General features: G+C 38.0%; 1 protein-coding gene across 7 annotated transcripts in view; it reads left to right on the top strand.

Moving 5' to 3' along the window:
• Positions 1-17,172, top strand: part of PLCB4 (phospholipase C beta 4) — a 208,953-nt gene that overhangs the window by 26,984 nt on the left and 164,797 nt on the right. The window contains exon 1 of one of the 7 annotated variants that reach the window (XM_056357321.1): positions 6,693-6,708. The exons of the other annotated variants lie outside the window; for them this stretch is intronic. The gene's annotated coding sequence lies outside the window, so the exon portion shown is untranslated. Of the gene's footprint in view, positions 1-6,692; positions 6,709-17,172 lie in introns of those variants that run through there. 7 annotated transcript variants of the gene reach the window in all.

The following is a 17,172-nucleotide window of genomic DNA, read 5'->3' as shown; positions in this document are numbered from 1 at the left end:
GTAGGCTCAAGTCACTAAAACGTATTGGGTTTTTTGTGGCTTCCCTTCTCCCTCCTCCTTTTTTTTCTTCTGGGTTGCTCTCTTCCTTAGTAGTTAATTAAATTGGCTTCAGGAGGAAACCAGACCACAAGAGTCTGCGCTGACTAACTAGCAGGAGTACGTGTCTCAAAATGGAGGGATTAGGGTAGCAAGGAGTGGAGGAAAATATTCCCTTACTGGTTTCTCAACGTAAACTCACGTGGCATGACTCGGTGTGAGAGCTGAAGGGCAATGGTGGCAGAGGCAGATACAGTGAGTGACATTCCCAGTGTTCCCAAAGCGATTCCTTTGCAGACAGGTCAGTGGGATTTTTGTTACTGACTTAACTGAGGCCAAGCATATGAAAAAGAGAGAAAGGGAGGTGAACAAGTAATCAGAACAATCTGGATGGTATCAGGAGAACTTCAAAATAAATGAAGCAAGATAGAAAAAGTGGGAAATCTAGTAATAAAACTATCAGGTATAGGAAATAGATATGTGGTGGGGAAGAAAGCAAGGTCATGTGCACAGCTGAGTTTGGACAAAATGTTTTTTTCATTTCTGACTCTCCTGTTGAAACTCTCTGCTGAGACCTAGTATTGGTACACCAAGATTATTTGCCTAATATGTCTTTGCTTTTAAACTGATGGTCATCTTAGGCCACATGAACAGTGCATTCATCTTTAGCTCCTACTGTTTTCTGGTGAAGCCAAAAAGAAAATTACTGAATTACTGCCAGAAAATGCATTGTATTTGGAAAGGATTTTTTTTCTTTTTGTGTTTTCAACTTCTCTAAACCCTCTGAAATTTTCCATAGTTTGGGGATGTTTTCTCTAATTATTTTGTGGTCTAGTTTAGAGAAGCAATGCTTGGTTGAGTATTTAAGTAAACAGATTCTAATCAAAGGCAAAACTCCATACCATCCTGTGGCTTTCCCAGAACCCGCTTTTGTTCTAGTGTTCATATCTTATCTGTTGTAATTTTGCTGCTTTTAATGAGTATTGCATTAGAGGACAGAGAGTGTGTGTGTGTATGCAACATAGTTATGGAGTCTGCTCTACTGGCAGCTGTTTACCTAAACAAATCCTTCTTGATCGCAGTACCTGCGAAAACTGGAATTTGGGAAGATGGCATGTGCTGTTCTGCATCAGAATGATCTCTTGCAGGCAATGGCAGTCTCTGTGGCAAATCAAATTTGCATTCAAAACTTCATTTATAATTAGTGTGGTTACGTTGATTTCCCCTTTCTCTGTGTACATCCTCTTAATCTACTAAGAGTAAATTTTCTAAACTCGACAGGTTGTATATGCCAGAAAAGTAAGAAATAGCTCCCAAAAGAGCTGCTGCCAGATCTTTGAATCACATATTATTTGATCTGGAACACAATGTGTAAAAGTTGCTTTGCCAAGTTTTGAAAGTTACAGTATGTGGAGTGATGAAACTGCTGTCTAGTTTGTTTTTTTTTTTCTGTAAAACAAAGGGGAAAGAGAAATATGGAATGTTGTTAATTGCTTAATGACATACATTCTACTCTTCAATTGTTTATATTTAACTGTTGTTTCTTTTCTAAATTGGTAAGACTTGTTAAACATTACAATGAAAAGTAGTGAGTAAATCTACTTAGATTTCATAGCTGCACTTTTTGCTGTTTGATCTGTACCAGACTGAAAATACAAATCGTAAACAAGAGCATTATGAGATCTTTTGCAGTCTGGGTTAGCAGTTGGGAGCGTATCTTTGGAGCTGCTGTAGATATTACTTGTAATTCTTATGGTGATATATAGACTGTTTTTTAAAGATCTGCAGAGTCCTTTTCTCAGACACTTGTGCATGTGGAAGACTTTGACTATACTTGTTTTGCAGTGGATGTTTTCATAAATGGTCTGATGATCAGACTCTTCTCATACAAAGGAAGCAGTCCTTCACTTCCCTCATTAAATCAGGTCTAGATGGTCAGGTGTATATATCCGGTTCCTGGTTGTGAGCAAGAGGGTTGCTCAGTCTGACAAAAAAATCGTTCAGTCATTTTCTTCATGCTGAGCTCTGTTTTAGCCTTGAGAAAGCAACCCCATCTTTGCTTCTTGTGAGAGCTTATGGGAGGAGAAAAGCCAGTTAACCTAGCTATTAAAATATTTGTGGCTTGTATTTGGTTTGAATTCACCTAAGCTGAGCATCTGGCTCTATGAATTCAGTAGGTCCTTTCCAGCAAGATGGTCAGGCATGCCTGGTTCACATTAGTATTTAGTAACTCTGTCCAAGTTATTTCTGAAACTTTCACTTTGAAAACTAAATAAAGGAGGTTTAAAATTTTGCCTAATAAGGTGTGCTTTTACACATGTTGAGTCTTACATGTAGTCCACTAAGGAATTTAATTCCCTCTCTGAAAGGCAGATCAAATATTCTTTAATACTGGACTTATAATGAGGGAAGTTTTTGGTTCAGATTAATTGGAACTTGAGTTTGCTGAATTTGAAGTTGGTACCCATTTTTCCTGTAAAAAAGCAGTTCTGTCTGCCTTAACTCTGAAGGGTCCATATCGGATATTGGCACAGTATTTGTCTGTGGCTGTGTTGGAACTGAGCAAAGTGAAGTCTTTAGACCCAATAAAGTAGTTTTTCCCCCAGCCCCAAGATATAGAAAAATGTTTGGATTTACAAGCCTGTCTACAAGTAATCTAGGTCTGCCTGAAAACCATTTGGCTTTTGTGTGTGCTGCTTTTGTGTAAATGCATTTAATTTTAAGGATGTAGGTAAGCGACTACCAAGATTTTTCTGAAAAACCTAAAAGATAAACTTCTCTAAGTGTGTTTTAAATTATTTGTTTTGGTTTAACTGGGCTTTTTCCTTTACGTGTCTTAATTGAGCAGTTTGTTGCCTGGACTCTAGAACTTTTTTTTTCTTTATAAATTGTATATATACACAATTTGTGAAGCGGGCATTTTACCCTTTTAAAATGCTAAACACTTGAGCCAGTTTCCAGGTGAATATTTTAAAGGAAATCAAAAGCTTTCCTTTCTTCATCATTGATAGATCAGCATGGAGTGTTTTCTATTGTCAAAAAACTTGGAATAAGATTTGTCATTATTAATACTCTTCCATGTTAATCTACAGGTGCTGTGACAATGTAGTAAAAGTATGTTCACTTTAACGTCCATCTCATCTGGAATCATAAATATTTGCGAAGGTTTGCAAATTGGCAAGAGCATAAATGGGAAATCATGCAAATGCCTTTTAAATATAAGGTAATATAGCCAAAGCAACACTGTACAGAATGGCTAATCTGTAAGAGCTGGAGCTTACTCTGTGGTGTGGGAGTACATGATTGTCCCCTGAGTATTCCTTAATAGGGATTCTTTTACTTTCTAGTACGATTCTGCAGCCTACCAACTCTTACCTATTCATCCAGTGGGATCCAGGGAGAGCTTTAAAAAGCCAGGGAGGGCTACCTGTGAAGGGATTGAATTTGCCATACCTCCTGCATTTTCTGGAAGGCTTCCCTGTTTCTGTGTGCTGTGGTTTCACTGCTGTTAACAGATGCTTTGCAAACTAGGTGCCTGAGGCTGGTATTGCTAAAACACGCTCCTACTCTGGCATGCCTCATGCCCACGTACAGACCTGGGCACGCCGGGTAGTTGAGGGTGTATTGGTGGGAAAGCGGTTGTCTTTAACTGTCAAGTTAGTGCAGTTGTGAATTTTGGCAGGCTACACTCACCCTCTCTGTCCCTTCTTTTCTTGGTGCGCATTAGCTCCCAACCTTTGGCAGCATGTTATACAAGACAGCAGGTGACAGAAGATCAGGAAATTATGCTATTGAATCAGCTAGCTGTTGTACTTGTGACCTTGCCAGAATGTACTGGAGTCAGTATTATAAAACCAAAACACATGCTGTTTGACAGTTTATTGCTTATCCTTATATGTGATCTTTTCTGCGCTTACTTTTTTATATACATCATTTTTAAGAATTGTGTCCAGATCACAAGGGGTTTGTTACTGTATTTGAGTATTTTTGCTGGCATTTGATGTGACTTGATATAAACAACATGAATGTGACTCAAGTGGTTAAACATTAAAACAGCTTCCCACATGTGTTGGTTTACTGCCAGGGAAAGGTGAATGTTCAGCATAAGTGCTGTATTTAAACACTAATCAGACATTTATTATTGTTGAATGAATGACCTGACAAGGATGCAGTTGAACTAAAATGTACAGGTTATATTTCATGGAAGTGAAAAGCTTTATTAATATTTGAAGAATGGCTTTAATTAGTCTGATGGTTGGTAGGTGTGTTCATTTTCTCAATGTACATCCGGTATAGCGTTTTTCACCAACTTATAATTGGTAGCTTCCCATAGGAAATAATCATTATTGGTATTATAAAAGCACTTTGTATCTATCACATTTGGGAAATGAAAGTTTTGCAAAGGTCAGAATAAAGTGTGCCCCCAATTATGCTAATAACTCATACCATAAATGATCCACTGAAAGGTTTAATAGCTTGGTAGTCCTCTTTAGATTTTCTTAGAACAGGAAGAATTAATATTACATCTTGACACTTTACAGAAAGGTGAAAAAAGAAATCTTCCTTCTCTTTAGTTACTGAAATTTGTACCTGAATTCTCTTGGTGACTGGAGGATCCTGAAATGTTGGGCAGTTTTTTTGTTTTGGTGGGTTTTTCTTGTGTGTGTGGTGGTGGTGGTTTTTTTTAATAATGCTTTTTAAAAGCATTTTAAAAAGCATGTTGTTCCATTTCACAGTGAAGCCAGTAAGTCAGTACCTTTTTTTTTTTTTTTTTTTTTAGGAGCCCAGGGTTGCAAAAGACACCATGTTTTGACACTTGGAAATGTATGTGTTTTATTTGGACTTTGATGGTATAGTCTAATAGACTTTGATCCTTTTGCTAAAAGACCTTAGTGATGGTCATTTAAAATAACAACCTGTTCAACAAAGTATTAAAAATTATTTTAAAAGCCCAGAAACTAGAATTCTGAAGCAGACTAAATTTTATTTGTGCTTTTTAATTGTCAAATAAAATTTCTCTTGTTTCCTTTGTGGGATTTTGCACATCTGCACCACGCTTCAAAGACTGGAGTAACTAAATCATCCAGAAGTTTCCCAAACATCAAAACAAATTTTCAGGATATAATTACTTCGAATTTATTTGTTACATAAGCGAGAAAATCCAGTATCATGTCCACCAGACAGATTTCCTTTGAACCAGAAGGTCTCTGTTGCTTGAAATAGATCTTTCTCTTAGTAATTTTTGGGTTTTAAACATTAGTAAAAGGTTAGATGGAATAATTTACTCCTGGGACTGATTATCCTAATATACCCACAGTTACTGTGCATCTACTGAGTTGTTAAAGAACCCATTAAGAGGACAGTCAGAAAGCTAACATTTGCTAATGTCTCCAAATTGAATTATAAATGTTTCTGGTAAGCAAAATGTTTGCTGTAGTGTGTCAGTTCCACTTAGATGTTTGTTTGTATCAGGTGTGTCTGTTTCGTAACATCCTTTGAAAAGATAGAAAAGGTAATGAAATAAATAGTTCAGATTTACTCACCTCCCTTTTTTTAAGAGTAGAAACAAACATTTTGTTCTACATGTTTTAGTCTAAAATATTCTCCTTTTTTCAGTGAAGTGATTTGTGTAAGTTTTACTTCAACAGAGGTACAGATGGTTTGTTAGTCTTTTTAGATGAACTGTAAATGAGGGATATTGACGTGTGGAAATTGAAATAGGTGGTGGTTAGAAATTTGCATACACTGATTTTATGAGCTGCATTAGGAAAGCTGCTGGCTTCTGCTTCACTGAAGGTATTGTTTAGCTTCATGCAGCCATTAGGCTTATAAGAAAGACTACTTTCATAAGTCTGTTACAAGAACATTCCTTTATAACAATTTTTCAAAAAGCAGTACTATCAAGGCCCTTCTTATGCAAACATTTCTGTTTTACTTGCATTCTGGTGCAGTTGAACCACTTCTAAATAAAGAGCAGGATGGGAGCAAGCTAGTGGGCTTAAACTTGAGTCTTGATTATGTCTTGCTGTAAATACATTTCTGTTTTAGTATTTCTTAATTTTCTCATTGTCATGCTTAATACTAAGTGCAGAGACCCTTATTCTCTGCTTGCTTTTTATGCGTAAGTTCTCTCCATAGGCAAATTACTCTTCAGCATAAACACCTTGGTTCTCTGAGGCGACATTATGAACTCCAGTCAAGCCAGTCCTGTTTTTACTTAGAAGATTTCTATGCAAATACACATAATACTGTACAGAAGGAATAAAGGCAAATTTCTCAAACTTAGCTGGTGAAATGCATACACATGTGATTCAGTAAAGGATTCTGTTTTCTGTAGCCTACCTACCAACTGGGTTGTACAGTTGAAAACAAATTTTCTAAAACAAATCCTAAGTTTTGAATATCAGGCACACAATGGAGGATAAAGTTAGGGTCCAAAAGTGGGTTTATTTAGCATATGTAATGAAATACGTGGCAGTATTTACAAAGGGAGAGATGTGGCACTCCTTACTCGGGTATTGTTTCATTGAAATTCCAAAATAGTGGGGATTTTATTTCTTAGCTATGTGAACAATTAAATTCTCTGAAATTTTCTGACTGTCCTAATTATTTTTTTTCATGTGAAGCTTGCTAATGCAGGTCTCATCGCTGCTCATTCTGCCAGTGAGTCAGGTATGTCTCTTGATGGTACTTGTGCTTTTAGACCAATGGGGACAAAGTGATCCAGTTTTTCCTTCCTTCCAGGTGCAATTATGGGTCTCAATATAATAAAAATAAAATAATTTAATATCTACAGAGGTTCATATGGCATATTTTCCATTTATTTTAAGTTTGGAAGCTAAAATATCTTAATTGATAATCCCATAAGGTTTATTTTTTCATGAGTTCTCTTTTCTCTCTGAGGTTCTGTATTTTCAGGCTATTGCCACTTCTGTAAATTTAGCTATCAGACTATTGTAATTTAAGGCTGAATCCTTCTCGGAGTTGAAAGGAAAAATCCAATGGTTTTACTGGAGTAGAATCAAATTTAAGGGAAAGAGCCTTGAATAGTCTTTATTTGTTCTAATCCCTGGACAGCTTTCCAGCCAGTACGCTTCATAGGAAATATAGCATTTTGTATCGGTTGAATCACCCCTGATGTGTAAATACAAAGAAGACTTGTTATTCATTGTTTTGCTATATAGCCTGCTAAAATCAGTGGGATCAGATATTCTAGTTGCATTAATGGGCTTTAAAAGAGAAATAGTATAGATTTTTGTTGTGGTGGTCTTGGTGGTATTTTTTAGGTTTTGTTTGGGTTTTTTTTGACCCTTCTCTCTCATCTTTCACTTCAGTTTATTTAATTTGGTTGGCAAAACTGTTGATATGATGGGGTATTTTCACAAAGTGTTGCAGCTCCTGTGGTAGATTGTGTAGCCTGCACAGTTTTTGACAGTGTCAGTGTTTTGGTGGTTGTTCTACAATACTTTGGTGCTAAAAGTATCTCATGGTGTACTGATGTGCTTTTACTCTCATCTTGTACTCCCCTATAAATCTGTCAGCTGATAGCTTCAGCGGAGACATCATGGATCTGAGGTGCAGGAATAGGTCCTTTGTGTTGACTAATTTTTGGATTCTTGTATCGCTTTTTTATGCCATTTTTCCACTGCTTAAGAAGTCTTCAAAAAATGTGCCCTTCTATCTGTCAGAGAGCAGTTAGCACAGTCACGTTAGGATCTCTGCTGATACCATGAAGTATTTTTGCATTTCTGGTATTTCTTGTTGCAGGAACCATCCTGTTTTAAGTATTCTTGCTTTCAGCTTTTCCATTTGCATCCCAGTTGCATTAAGGTATAAAGGAAGCTAGGAAAACAGCATCAGAAGAGTATTCTGATGCAATGATGTGTCAGTCACAGTGATGTTTCTTATTTTTTTTAGGCAGGCAAGAGCTGGTGTTCTCACTGTAATTGTACTGAGCAATTTAAAAAAGTGCAGCGTTTTTATTTTTTGATCAGCAACCTGTTATTAAAAGAAAAAATACAGTACAATAGAACACTGTTTCTGGCAAAAAAAAAAGGGTCAGCTGTTTGGGTGAATTTAAAATGCCAAATTTGTATTTCCATCTCTTAGAAGATATGAAGAAATATACTTTGGATCTTACTCTGAATTTAGTATGGCTGCAGCTGATCTTGCTGTTCTTTTCTCCACATGGTTTGTATGGCAAGAAATATTTGTAGTCAGCTTTTGTTTAACAGAACCCTGGATCTGCCCTGTAACAGGTTTGAAGCTTGTGGAGAATGAGATTTTGTTGCTTTCCATGCATGTGAAGGAAAAAGTTAAGTTCCTTTCCTCTGAGTTCTGTAATGAGCTTGAATACAAAAGCCAAGCAAGTTAGAAGTGTCTGCATGCTGTTGAACTAAGCAAATGATGTGGCCACTTACCCCCCCTCCGCCCCTATTTAGCTGTTTCTGAGATCATATCCAGTGCGAAGAAGTGAATACCATATTTATTTGCTACTGTAGCAACAGATGAAAATCCTGATCTTCTTAAGACGAACAGAAATATTGCTCTCCTAGTTTGGGGTGCCAGGATTTCACCAGCTGTGCCTTTCTTAGACATACTGGCTGCAGAAATTAAAACTAATTAAAAGCAAAATCTAGGTTATCATTCGGCTAGTGCTGCTGGAACTAGTTCTTGGGGAACTAGTTCTTGGCCTTGTCATGGATAATGTGTTTTTCATCACAAATGGATTCTTTTGTCTTTTTTTTTTTACTGACCATGTGGAATCTACTGGTGCTACACAAATGGTTCTTTCTCAGTACATTGCTTTCCTATAGCGTATTTGAAGTGTATGAATTTGCATTCTGTCTGCAGAATTACGGGAAATGTTAAGAACAGCTTCCAGGGCTTCAGTGAATTAAAGTATTGTAGCGGAACTGCGGAATGACGGAGTAGAGGAGCATGTAGCATTGGTTGGAGTTGATGGAGCAGATACGTTGGACCGCAGTAGTCACTGGTTGGAGCTAAATTAAAGGACAGCAAAACACAAAATTTCTTCTGAAGTACAAAGCATCATGTTTGATTCTGGTTTTGTTTCTGAAGAAATAAAAAACTGTCCCACACCCAGAAAAATAACAATGAAACAGGGTCTGTTTGCCTGTGCCAGCTAAATGGTGTGTAAGGGAAACCCGATACAAAGGTCTGCAACATCCAAACCCCCTCGCTTTCTAACCTCACTGAAGTGGGAAGCTAGGTGCAGCTGGGTAAGGAGTCCGATATAATAAAACTCATTAACAGCAGACTGTTATTAAGTAAGGTATTCTTTATTGCAGTGCTGTGGTAGCACTGGGGATAGCTCCACCATAAAAGCTCCCAGAATCTGGCAAATTTTTGGAAAGTATATACCATAAAGTTATACGTATTCACAAGACTTCCAAGAACTCATTTACATGTACATGAGATTTACTGGAACTCAACATATGCAATTGTCTGGTCCACATGCACAGTCATTTTTCCTGGTGGCCTTTGGGTGGTTGTCAGGTTCTTCAGATGAAGGGTTGTAGTCTTCCTCACTATGCCTACTGATTGACCTTTACTTTTGAGCAACCTCAGTTCTGAGATCAATAGACCATATCCGTGGAGGTTATTGTTGCCATTCTCTAGTAACTTTCTTATCCCTGTGGTCCTGTGTATCCCTTCTCAAGATTGTTTACCATGAATTTATGGGAGTGCCTCCATAGTTTACACTCATCCCTTATTTTACAAGTATCCAGAACCTCTTCTGTTCAACTAAGTATCTAAGGTACTTGCAACATCTTCCTTGTGTTCATGGTTTTCACTCTTTGAAACCCATGGATCTCATGACGCTTGTTTTATTTTTGTGCTAATATTAAACACACAAATGGTTTTAACATACAGTGTCAACAGTGGCATATACCATCTTGTATCACTGCTTTAATTATTTTTCTTTCTTTATTCTAGTGATTAATCTCTTAAGAACAACTCAAACCAGAACACATCAAACCTAAAATTGAGAACTTCGTAATTTCTGAGTAGTCTGAAGTCCAGTTTCAGTCCCCCAGGTGAAACCATATATATCTGATTATGACGAGTAAGGGCTAAAAATGAAACTCAAGCATCCTCATTGACAGGAGGAATAAATGCTTGTCTGCAAAGACAGTCTTTATTTATATCATATGAAGAAGGCTGTTAGATGAGGAAAACACTATATATGTATACACTGTATATTAGTTCTCTTTTGTGCACAGCTTCTGCAGGCTTTTGGAGGCAATAATTGAGAACTTTGGAAACAAGAAGGCATAGTCCTGAATACCTGAAAGCAAAAGTATGTGGGAATTGTAAATAAAGATATCTGAGAAGAGCAACAGTGGTGCCCTGTTGGACAAGAGGACTTTTTTCAGAAAAGCAGTGTTAAAGACTATTACGCAGGGAAAGTAAGACCAGTGGTGTTTGTAACTTGCTGAGTGAAAAGGTTAGGGCAAGTGTGAGACAGGTGGTGAAGGTAGAAAGGTAGAAGAGGGCTGTGTGTGATACATGAATCTTTTACTTCACTGGAAGTGAAGGCCAGGTGATTTAGCAGGAGCAGGAATTGTCTTAAAAATGTGAGTGTCTGTTCTTCATTCCCCAGGTGTGTTCTGTGCTGCACTCTGTGCTTGTGACCAGTGATCTCCTTTTCTCAAGTCTACAGGATCACAGATGTGCACCGTGTGCTTTTGTGTGTGCATAAGGGCCCTGGGGATTATTGTGATGCTCTTACTATCTCGTTTGCCCTTCCTTTCTCTTTGCTGACAGATGCAAATGCCAGGTGGAGAATGTCAGCTGTTTCTTCTTTCCTCAGTTTCATCTTCTTTTACAGCAGCAGCGAAGAATAAGATGTGCTTTTTTCACGGAGTCTCCTCAGATCCTGTGGGGCTGAAGGGTAGTTAGTAATCAGAGAAAAAGCTGAAAAGTTATTCCAAATAATCCTTGGCTAATATGCAAGAAAGAGTAGTGCGCGATTAGCTAACAGAAGGAGCTGTGGACAGTCAATTGTTAGCATAAAGGGAGCTTGAATAAGCAACTGTTACCTAGTGTTTCAGTAGTTTCAAGGTATGTATTCTAAAAAGCTTAATCTGGCATCAATTAAAAAAACCCCTCATAATGCAGGTGAAGACAAAAGCCTCTTGGACGCTGGCTGTAAGGCTGCTTGTACAAATCTAGTTTAGACAGAAAAGCAAATTTGTCTGACGTTATAAAAATCAACTTTGTGTCCTGTAAGCTATTTCCTACTTAGTGTATATGGAAAATTCTCGATCGCTGGAAGGTAAGGTCAACATAAACACAGCTCAGTCCCTAATAATTTAATATTGATATCGTGTTTAATTCTGTACTAAACAATAATCAGGGACAATCCTTTTTTGTTTACATAGAGATTTATAAATAATTATATTACCCTTCATTCTTCTAGGTTTTATTAGAAAAGACATTGAAGACAAATGGAACAGTGACAAAACTAATACTAGGTCTTTTGTGGAATGCAACTTCTCTTACTTTGCCAGACTAAAACGTTTTTACATCCTTGTGCTTTTAGGTTGACTCCTCTTGGAAAAGTTGAAAAAGGGTGATACAAAAATTTGATTGGATTTTTTCAGCTGTGCTGATTCAGAACTGCTTGTTATTTTCTGTGAGCTCCATGTATAGTTTTTATTCTATTTTTATTTTTTAATCTTTTCATTAAAAAATAATTTAACTGCTGCTTCTGCTTTCTTTCAGTCATGAAACATCTCTAGAGATGTTATGTCCAGCTTGTTTCTTGGTGGCTCTCTGAATGTGTGTATGTGCTTACCTGCAACTGCAGTTCTAATGTCAATCGAGAATACAGACTTTGGGACTCGTGTAAATTACTAGGCAAAATGCTGGAGCCTCAGGAGCTAAAAACGGGGCACTCTTGTGCAAGTTACTTTAACCTACAGTGTTTGGCGTATTTCCTAGTATGCATAATGCTCACATTGCTGCGTATGTTTCATACACAAGTGTTTGAAGTAATTTTTAAGACAAAGTATTTCTAAGTTCAGGATACCAACTCTATCTTCAAATCCCCTATGGTGCTTCTGGCACAATAGGGACATGTAGCTGTGTATGAATAATTGAATGTCAGCAATTAGAATCATTATTAAAATAGGAAACTACTGTATTTTCTGCTCGTTGTCTTTGTTCTGTCTGTTCCTCCTGTAAGTGATATGCTTGGCTGACAACGTAAAGCTAACTACTTCTTGCTTCCCTTTGGTCTTACCTTTTGTCTCACATGGTAGTTGCATTCCAGAAATGATAATTACCATAGGTAGAAGTATAGTCTGCAGCAAAACCACCACACCCTCTGGCCTTGCAGAATTAGGAATGGCAAAATACTGGTATTCATTGGGTGCAGTGGAGAGATGCTCCACAGGGTGATTGTTCTTCCCCAGCATGCACAGCTGTTGTAGTAGGTGCTGCTGTTGTGCAGCACTGGGAAGGGGCTGGGGTTGCTGCATGGGCTCTGGGTGGGAGATTCAGTCTTTGAGCTGAGAGTGGCAAGGAACTGGGCACCAGATTTGGTGCAGTGCCTTGGTGCTGTGGGAAGGCATAGAGGGACCGTTCTGCCAGGGAAGTTCTTGGGCAGTTCTGAGCAGTGACAGGGATTAAAGCAATACTGCTGTTCTGGATTTCTGCTGCTGTCTCTCCATGGGAGAGGGAGAAGACAGTGGAAGGGCACAAGCCTGCCTGTTTGAGACTGGGTGTTCAGTGGTCCTGCTGTATTCCCCCAACAGCTGCCCAACGGCTTCCCTAAATTTGGATGGATTTTGCCCATAGTGAAAAGGCATAAGCACTGATAACATCCATCCCCAATCCCTGCAGCTGTTTCGAAAACCTTGCAATGGGCAGCTCAGTCTCTAGTGCAGTACGGTTCTGGATTTCCTTCCCCTCCTCCTCTAATGAAGGAGGGATTCACCTTTTCAAATATAGAGCAGTAACCTTCTTCTCCCTCCTCACGCTTCTCTCAATTACCCGGTGTGCACTATATCTAGGAATCTAATTTTAAATTAACTTGTCACCCTACATCCCATCTGTAGGGGTTTACAATTTCAAACCAATTGCCTTTGAGGTGACTTTATATACTGTTCCATTAACATATACATATCAATTCTAGGGCACTTACAGACTACAGAATAAAATCCCCTCTTGAGCAAGACATCTGCAGGGAAAAGCAGTAGTTTGCATTTGATTTGCTGTAGATTGAGAGCTGTGATATGTCAGAACCTAACATTGAGTGGGGCTGTTGAATGACTTAAATAATTGTATTAATACGAGATATTTTAGGGCAGTTTTAGTCTGGATAGCCAAGTGTCAGATGGGCTTTTTCTCATCTTGGTGGTGTTCTGTTATCCAAGGATGTTTTAGTACATTGTAGGAGAGAGTGAAACTGTACTTGCCTGAATTTGTGAATATTTGCAGGACCACTCAAGGTATTGACTTCCCCACAAAAGCATTTTTTACAATAATTTTATTGAAGAAATATGTAAATAAAATGGTGGGAGCTTAGATTGTATTTGAGACTGATAAATTTATTTTATAATTATTTTATAAAAATAGATATTGCTGTTTGTCATACTTACTAGTGACATGCAGAGTGACAGTCTTCTGTGATGCTGCTGTGCTTACACTGTCATGCACGGGAAGGGCACTATTCACACTTTGGACCGCAAGCTGACTGCTGGTCTGAGGCTGCAGTCACTTGGGGCAAGAAGCAGCTTTCTATGGCTGGAAGAGCAATATTTAGTTTTATGGTGTAATGCATAGTTTGTACTTCATTCTTTATCCTGAGGTAAACAGCATTAGTATTGTGGTACAGAAAAGTCACTTTGCTCTGGAAAAGAGTTCTTTCCCTTTCATATCTCTACAGTTGTATTCCTGCCAGCAAAGATGAAATTACTTGGATTTCCATAGGTTGTGATATAGCTGATAGTTTCTTTTAATGCCAAAGAGAACCTCCCTTGCACTTCTGTGACAGAAGAACTGAGACGTGAATAACTTGAATGCTGAAAATCAGTAGATCTCTGATGCATTTAACTTCCAGGCTCCCTTTTGAAGAAAAGGCAAGTTAGTGCTAAACGGTCACTTGGAAACGGCAACCTGGGAGTCAGGAGCAGCAACAAAGGCAAAGAGAAGGTGCGTATGAGGGAAGGCAGGGAAGAAATGAAAGAGTTTGGTAGAGCTGTAGTGCAGAGACAAGGATGGCAACTGTGTGAAATACCTGGATTAGTGAGGGAGTAAATTTTTAAAACAATCATAAGTGCAAGGGCAAGATTTAATAGTTCCATTAATAAAACACACCCTTCCTCCCCAGAACTGACTATTATAAAAGCACTTGCACAGATGCTCATCAAATATTGCACTGAACGTCTGAAAATTCGGCAGACTGTATGTCTCTAATTAGTTTGTGTATCCTGGTTGTATGTTGTATATATAGTACATCTTGTGATGCATAAGAAAAATAAAATTATCTATTGAAATTTTAGATGGTCAGTTGACAGCAATTTAATTGACAGAACCAAAATGCAAGCTGTATATTTGGGTAGCAAGAAGACTGGGGATCATGTACCCTGAAATAGCAATAAGGAGCTGTGTGCCTTGGACTGCAGATAAGCCACTAATTTGAACATAATTTTCAGGAATTTATTATGCAGGCCTTATTGTCAAAGACAGATATGCACAAATGCTGTATCTCTGGTTCAAAGGGAGACAAAAGTACAGTGCAATGGTACATTATTGTCTCTAAAGAGAGTAAAATATTCTCTCCAAAGAGAGAATGTGCCTCTAATGGACGACTCATAGGTTGACAGGCATTCAACCCAACCATGCAATATACCCAGAGGCAAACTTGCAGAATGAAGTCAGGGAGGCTGTTTAGTTCAGTGACAGTGGAATACTTCTCACAGCTGTGCCTTAATAGCTCCCATGTAGACCTGGTGTTATTTTGTGAAGGGGTAAAAAGACAATCAGGTGGTAATGAAAAGGAACATAATACTGGCTGTGGAAATAAAACTGAATCATTTTATGACTCAATTTGAAAAAAGGGAAAGAGAAAAAAAATATTAAGAGGTAAATGCAAGTATTTTTTCAGTGAATTGCTAACTCTTCTTACAATGTGTCACAGCTCTGCATAGTCGCCTATACAAGGGCAGATGGGTGGAGATGCGTTAAAAGTTTGGACCACAGTTCAGCTCTCCTTGTCGCTTCCTACATGACTAGTGTTCTGCAGGCACTAAGGCTTTTTCTGAATATCCTTTTTTAGGCTATTTCTTTGCTTAGGCCTTAAGGAAAGTAAAATCTCTAACGATACAAATGTGCTTCAGATTAATACTGTGTGCATAGTAAAGGCTAGTTGGTGAGATAGAAGTCTTACATTGTTGATGTTTACTTATTTTTAAGTAAATGCATCTATTTGACTGACATTGACTTCTGTGCTATGTGTGTACAATCAAAAATGCCAACTCTTACATGACACAGGTGTCTGTAGTACTTGAACCAAAAAAGACTCCATATGTTGATGCAATTTTTTCAATCTTAATGTCACTCTCTCATAAAAACTCTTTAACATCAAAGCCCATGCTATACATAGGAAAAAAAGAAAGGGTCAAATAAATAAATAATCTTGGTTAGATAACCTGCCCCACCCCCCTACGTAAGACACATAGTGTGTTTTCCTGCTGTACTACAAATGCTTACTTCTACGAGGGAGAACTAAAAATACTTATCTGTAAGTAGTGTCTATCCATATGGATATATAAAATACATGTAACTATAAATAACACTTCATTCAAAATATTTCTAAAATAGAAATATAAACCACCTCTATACTATGTGCAAAGAGATATTTAAAATATATATTATTGATGGAGGGTGTGTTATATATAGTTACATTCATGCGTATGTAGAGGTACCCTTCTAGAATACAAGAAAACGCAATCCGGAGAGGGTGTGGTGTGTGTGTGTCTCACAACAACAAAAAAACCACACACACACACCCCCAAAAAAACCCAACAAAAACCAAAAACCCCACAACAAAAAAACCACACACCCAAAACTGAAAAAAAAACCAAACCAAAAAACAAGCAAACAAAGAAACCCCACCAAACAGAAAATAAGTGGTGGTTCTATTTTAGAACAAAACTAGTTTGAGGAAAATTTCATGAAAATAATTCCAACGTTTATTTTTGGTAGTTTCAAGATGAGGTTCTCCATAGATGCTCAAGGGCTGAGATGAGATCTCAGCTGTGGTTTCTTCTGAATCCTGCCCCTCTGGGACTTGAAAGATCTGCCTGTCCTAGCCTGAATGGGGGCTACTGGAAGCGCTCTGTGGGTGCTGGAGGACACTGAGAAGGTTTGCTTCCATGGAAAGTTGTAAGGCACATGAAAACTGTGCATAAAGGAAGACTTGCTGACATTGACTTATTTCTATGTAACACTTGGATTTTTCAGGAATTGTCACACGTCACTGGAAAAGTGGCATGGTCAGAACGTTGTGTGGTTTCCATTTGGAGTCTCACTGGCTCGTTGGGCTAAATGAGATGTGACCTGGTGAGGGTTTTCCTCAGGTCTGGAACACTGTAAAACCAAGCCAGTAATGTTTCAGACCAAACTGTTGAAACATTTTATTTATCCTCAGGAATATTAGTCCAGTTGTAAGTCACTTTCCAACTGGTAAATTTCAGCTTTCCCCTTGGCTTTTATCAGGTGACCAAAAAATAAATAGTGGTATTTTTTGAATTCTTTCCCCAGTTTGTTTACTTTGTGTGCTAGACAGTGCTGTGTTAATTACAGTTCCACTTTTTCTCTTGAATAGTCAGGTGTGTTCCCATTTCACTTGTGCTGGAGATCCATTGAAAGGTTACTCAATGCTAGGATAGTGATGTTTAAAAAAAATAGGAAAATAGTAAAATGAAGGAAATTGGAGGGAAACTAGGGAGAGCACAACAGAATGAAGTTTCTTGGGTTTGTTTTGTTAACATACCTGCTTTCAGATTGGTAATGTTCTTGTTTCTGATGTTTTGCCCATGTCACTCACAGCTTCATTAAAGCAGTAATGAAAACTTTTATGCTGTGTGTAAATGTAAGACA

This window comes from Falco biarmicus, chromosome 12 (assembly GCF_023638135.1).
Source record: "Falco biarmicus isolate bFalBia1 chromosome 12, bFalBia1.pri, whole genome shotgun sequence".
In the NCBI taxonomy this organism is placed as follows: domain Eukaryota; kingdom Metazoa; phylum Chordata; class Aves; order Falconiformes; family Falconidae; genus Falco; species Falco biarmicus.
The sequence above is the reverse complement of the archived record's forward strand: the minus strand, read 5'-3'. Positions and strand labels throughout refer to the sequence as shown.